This window comes from Copadichromis virginalis, linkage group LG17 (assembly GCF_057382275.1).
Source record: "Copadichromis virginalis isolate Kocher_CV1m ecotype Utaka linkage group LG17, C_Virginalis_male_GT1.1, whole genome shotgun sequence".
NCBI lineage: Eukaryota > Metazoa > Chordata > Actinopteri > Cichliformes > Cichlidae > Copadichromis > Copadichromis virginalis.
In genome coordinates, this window is record NC_140634.1 from 17481063 (window position 1) to 17487600 (window position 6538).

The 6538-nt window shown below is 40.5% G+C and overlaps 1 pseudogene; it reads right to left on the reverse strand.

Moving 5' to 3' along the window:
- Positions 1-604: 604 nt before the first annotated feature.
- Positions 605-4889, reverse strand: LOC146689245 (uncharacterized; annotated as a pseudogene).
- Positions 4890-6538: the final 1649 nt, after the last annotated feature.

The following is a 6538-nucleotide window of genomic DNA, read 5'->3' on the forward strand; positions in this document are numbered from 1 at the left end:
CGGACTCTTGATAAACACTACAAAACTTAACTTATGTGCCAATTTTCTGCCTTTTATTCCAGTCAACTATTGCATCAAACACATTGCCTTCCAAAGTTATTCCCTTAAAATATGTTCTAAACAAATGACTGGTGGAAAGGTAAAACAAATATACTTGAAAATAATTAATATTAAGTCTTTTGAATTATTACTAAACAAAACATCCCCTAGCAGACATCTTGTATCCTACAAAACTGCACCACAGACCTGTGGAAAAGGACCTTGACACATGATAAGAACTAATAATAAGCATAGTTCACCTCTTGCTGCTAACCATATGAACTTATTAAACATAATTAGTTAACATTTAAACTAGTAAAACTTTTAAGTATGAAAATTTAAACTGAAATTTACATTTTTCATGGTGGAAACAAATTGATATTATCCACAATTTTTGAAAATAAATTCAAATATGAAATAAAACAGTTCCCTGAAATTTAAGCTCTTTCTTTTTTTATACAATGATGTGTTCCCTGTTTATGGGTTTAACAAACTTTAGAGCTTCATAGCCAGTCATTGTTAGTGCAAACCTTTCATTCTTTGGTTTAAACATGATGGACTTTAATCAAGCTATGCTGAACTCATGAGAGCTTTTAGCAGCCAAAACATTGTCCAGTTCATTTTGTAGTTCTGGGTAGGACGTGTACAGTGGGGCAAAAAAGTATTTAGTCAGCCACCGATTGTGCAAGTTCCCCCACCTAAAATGATGACAGAGGTCAGTAATTTGCACCAGAGGTACACTTCAACTGTGAGAGACAGAATGTGAAAAAAAAAAATCCATGAATTCACATGGTAGGATTTGTAAAGAATTTATTCGTAAATCAGGGTGGAAAATAAGTATTTGGTCAATAACAAAAATACAACTCAATACTTTGTAACATAACCTTTGTTGGCAATAACAGAGGTCAAACGTTTACTATAGGTCTTTACCAGGTTTGCACACACAGTAGCTGGTATTTTGGCCCATTCCTCCATGCAGATCTTCTCGAGAGCAGTGATGTTTTGGGGCTGTCGCCGAGCAACACGGACTTTCAACTCCCACCACAGATTTTCTATGGGGTTGAGGTCTGGAGACTGGCTAGGCCACTCCAGGACTTTCAAATGCTTCTTATGGAGCCACTCCTTTGTTGCCCGGGCGGTGTGTTTTGGATCATTGTCATGTTGGAAGACCCAGCCTTGTTTCATCTTCAAAGTTCTCACTGATGGAAGGAGGTTTTGGCTCAAAATCTCACGATACATGGCCCCATTCATTCTGTCCTTAACACGGATCAGTCGTCCTGTCCCCTTGGCAGAAAAACAGCCCCATAGCATGATGTTTCCACCCCCATGCTTCACAGTAGGTATGGTGTTCTTGGGATGCAACTCAGTATTCTTCTTCCTCCAAACACGACGAGTTGAGTTTATACCAAAAAGTTCTACTTTGGTTTCATCTGACCACATGACATTCTCCCAATCCTCTGCTGTATCATCCATGTGCTCTCTGGCAAACTTCAGACGGACCTGGACATGCACTGGCTTCAGCAGCGGAACACGTCTGGCACTGCGGGATTTGATTCCCTGCCATTGTAGTGTGTTACTGATGGTGACCTTTGTTACTTTGGTCCCAGCTCTCTGCAGGTCATTCACCAGGTCCCCCCGTGTGGTTCTGGGATCTTTGCTCACCGTTCTCATGATCATTTTGACCCCACGGCCCCAGATCGAGGGAGATTATCAGTGGTCTTGTATGTCTTCCATTTTCTGATGATTGCTCCCACAGTTGATTTTTTCACACCAAGCTGCTTGCCTATTGTAGATTCACTCTTCCCAGTCTGGTGCAGGTCTACAATACTTTTCCTGGTGTCCTTCGAAAGCTCTTTGGTCTTGGCCATGGCGGAGTTTGGAGTCTGACTGTTTGAGGCTGTGGACAGGTGTCTTTTATACAGATGATGAGTTCAAACAGGTGCCATTCATACAGGTAACGAGTGGGGGACAGAAAAGCTTCTTACAGAAGACGTTACAGGTCTGTGAGAGCCAGAGATTTTCCTTGTTTGAAGTGACCAAATACTTATTTTCCACCCTGATTTACGAATAAATTCTTTACAAATCCTACCATGTGAATTCATGGATTTTTTTTTCACATTCTGTCTCTCACAGTTGAAGTGTACCTCTGGTGCAAATTACTGACCTCTGTCATCATTTTAAGTGGGGGAACTTGCACAATCGGTGGCTGACTAAATACTTTTTTGCCCCACTGTATGTCCATGGTAGTTCCAGAAGAGGGCCGCATGTGTGGGCTACAGGTCATCGTGCCAGTCCATCCACAGGCGTGAACAGTACCTCAACCTTGTGAACACAGATGACATCAGACCCAGTAAGAAACCTGAACATCCTTCTGAGCCCTGTATCGTCAAGTCCTCTGATGTACTGGTTCAGAAATCTGAAGCTTTGCTTCTCTGCTTGAGTGGTGGGAGAGGCAGTAAGCAACTTCAAAAGCTTTCTCGTTGTTGGCTTTTTATCTTCATACATTTGTAGGACATCTTGTGGGCTTTGAAAAGCTTATTTTAGGAAGTGGCTTGCAACCAAGGACATTTTCTCTGCGGCATATGCTGGTTTTTGGATTAATTGTTTGTGTGCGACTTTCAGAAGAAGGCCTTTTAAGTTCTCTTTGTTTGGAAGCACTGATACATCCAGGCTATCCATGAGATCCAGCACTTCATCCCTGTCTTCATCTGAAAGATCTTCTTTTAGTGCCCTTGTTATCAGATCCCTATCTGATTGACTTAGGTAAAAGAGAAGACTTTCAAACAGCAGATCATCTGATACTTGATTCTCACCGAAGATGAGTGCCACTGTGAAAACAGGAGCAAGGCGACAAGGGAAATATCCATGGTCTTGAAATCCCTTCAGTAAAATTCTACCCATGGATTTCCACTCTTCTTCCTGCCATTTAGGAGACAGTGATGGCACTCTGAACTCCTCTCCTTCAGCTGTGTTGTCCACAAACTCTGACCAAAATGCAGCATACACATCTCTTGATACGCCATCTGCATCAGCTCCTTTTTCATTAATGTAGGTGTATTTTAGAGGGTGTATGAGGAGTGCTGGATCTTTGAACTGGCTGATCATCTCCTCCAGAATAGTAACCCTGTGAAGTTTGATGGTAACACAGACAACATCATATGATCCTGCAGAGCTTATTGCTTCATTGCTTATAGATGTATCTGGACTACTGACTGCTGTGTTTGTTGGAGGAAGTGTAATGGATGTGATGACCAGATCATCTTCCTCAAACTGCAGGAATGGTTCATCTATTACAGTGTCATCAAGTTGACAAGGCAGAGGCTCTCCAAGGTAGGGTCCAATCATTACCTCAGATGTGTCTAATAATACATCTTCATCAGCATTCCTAGATTCTGATGATGAGATCACAACAGTGTGAGAAGCTTCTTCATCTCCTTGATGTGAATCAGTCAGTTGTGTAACATTGTTTACATGTGTTTTCCCTCTATCATAAACTTCTTCATCATCTTCATCATTGGAAAATCTTCTTGTGCACAAGTAAAATCTCAACATTCCCATTTTAAGTGCTGAGTAGAGTTCTCCAACTGTGACATCTTAATCAAATACAGCCTCTTCCTGATAGTCTAATATGTCATGACTGAACACCTCCCATCTTCCAAATTTGCTTTTTCCACTTGGAAAGAAAAGATCTTTAGCATACTGTAATATGTCAGCTTTTTTGGAGTTTTTGGGCACATCAAAGGTCCTTGTTCCTCCTCCTCTGCGCTTTCTCACTTGCTTACCTTCATGGATCCACCCTAACTCAATTTTTCGAGTCTTTTTCTCAGCCCATTTGTTGTTTTTTGCATATGTTCTTTTTCTCTTAGAAACAAATGCCTCCTCATGATCAGGTTTCTTCTCATTTTCATTGATTCCCATCTTTTCCTTCAATTTTTCGAGCAATGAGTTTTTTTTCTTGATTCCTTAGTACTTGCACCACTGTTTTCCAAGCAGAACCGTCTGGCAGCTATCCGATCACCATATGTTGGGATGTAACCAGACAGGGTCTTGTCATCCATGAAATCAATCACTGTGGCATCAATCTGTAATAAGAGATATTTATTACTATACAGAAGTACAAGGTATAGCTGCTGCCACACCACATGAGGTACCTCACTAAAAAAATGTATGTACATTTCACATGTGTTTTGATAATTGTCTGTTATTATTTTAGTGGCAGCCATCAATATTTAGCATTTATTCTTTTCCTCTCTCTATGCCAGCAACATTAATGAGATTCTCTAACATGTTATTAATAGAAATATTACAGTATATACAACGCCCACTTTTGAAAAAGTAAATTAGTATTCACGTATCTTTCAGTTGCACAGAGAACAAGGGGTTGAACTCACAGTTTTTTTTAAATTGAAGCCAAATATCAATATAAGCACAGTTTAATTCATTTGTTTTTAGATAAACAAGGAAACATTGTGCATCACATAATATAGCGATATATTTACGAAACCTGGAATCTGCATACGGGTTAAGTAGTAACATGTGGTCATACAACGACCCAGTTTTATACAGCGGGTTAATTTGTTTTACATTCTCCATTCCATATAGATCCACACCAATGCAGCCTACCGTTACGTCCTTACGCAGTCAAAGCGAGAGAAGCGAAAACCGCTGTGGTTGCTAACTTAGCAATATGTCACATTTTTAGATGCTGTAACTTCGTAAAAAGCGAGTTTTACAAATTTCCCCCTCAGGAGAGCACTTATGTGTTCTTGTAGCATTCGTAAGAGACAGTCCTCAGGTACACCACGATTCCGAAGAAATCTCAGAAGTGGGCTTTCAGTGTTTGTGTCCATGTTGAAAGCAGGGCATTCAAAGTTAAGTGCCAGTTCTGAAGAGCGTGAGCTCTCCACACCTACCATGGATTTGGGTTTCCGAACGCAACACGTTTTACGTTCTTACAATAAAAAATGTTATTGTAATGGTATTTGTTTTTTTTTACATTTGTACAATATATGATCACGTTCGTACAATATAATATTTATATTGTACGAACGTGATAATTATGTATATTGTAATAACGTGATATTATGTTGTTCAAACGTGAAAAGTATATTGTACAAACATGATAGTATATTGTACAAACAGGAAAAGTATCTTGTTAGAACAATAAACTTTTCACGTTATAACGTGATACACTTGTATTTTTCTTTTGCCTGGGTGGCAGCTCTACGCTTCCGTACTGAGAGCAGGTCAGCGGATGTCTGTCAGCACAAAAAGCAGAGGTCTGAGCAAGAACAAATGCCAACAACTGAGCAAGAGGGGCTGTTATTGTGGGTGTATATGAATAGTAGCAAACAAAAGAAATACACTTCTTACACGCAGCAATGAATTTTGTTCTCTCAAATTAAACTTTTCTTCAATCAAAATAAATTTCTCCTCAAAATGCAACATTGGCGCTTGCATTTTATTAATGTGCGCTCAGAATAGAGGCACAAAAATAACGGCATCTAAAACAGCCAATCAGAAGCCCAGCACAGCCTGTAGCTCCTCTGACGACCAGCAGGGGCTCCAGCAGTATGTCCGTCCCGTTAAAACTTTACAACAGAAATAAACATGTTTACAGCCTGATACAAACACTGTTTGGTTTCTACAGAGACGACCTCCTCCTACATAATGAGAATGTGTTTATGACTCACCTGTCTTCATTATTAGGGGCGCAGCCTCTTTGACTGCCACGTGAGTGGCTGGACCTCTGGACTGTGCTTGTGCTGTTGGATGTTTCCTGGATTGTTGTTAATAAAGTTACAGATTTAAGATGTCAGAAGCTCAAAGATCACATCAGAGATTTCACAAGAAATCCTGAGGCCTCTCTTTTCTCTTCAATTGCTCACTGTGTCATTAATCTTTTTGTTCCCTCACACAACAATCCCACACACAGCCAGCAGCATGTGATGGAATCTGCAGAAATTATAATCTGTGGGATTGATGAAGCCGTGTTATTACTGAACTGATCAATCAGACTGAGCGACGAGGCCAGCGTGCAGCAGGAGAGCAGACGTTTCTTCCTCAGTGTGTCAAAGTGTGTTTGAGTCTTTGCTGTGAGGAGTGTGCAGGATGCTGTGATGAACCACTGAGAGCTGCATTTTAATGCTGCGTCCGGACGCTCAGCTCTCAGGATTTATTTGCTTCCTCTGACGGCCTGCACTGACTCATGGCTCTACTCCAGCATTCATTCAGGGGACTGTCACAGCCAATCACAGCACAGACACACTTTGGCAACTTTGACCAAATCCAGGAAATTCACTGACTTTAAATAAATGAATAAATGATGGACACAAATCTGTCGATCCACGATAAAATCTGATTGATGGCCTCGTCGCTCAGTCTGATTGATCAGTTCAGTAATAACACGGCTTCATCAATCCCACAGATTATAATTTCTGCAGATTGTATCACATGCTCCTGGTGTTGTGTCGGATTGCTGTGTGAGTGAACATCAATA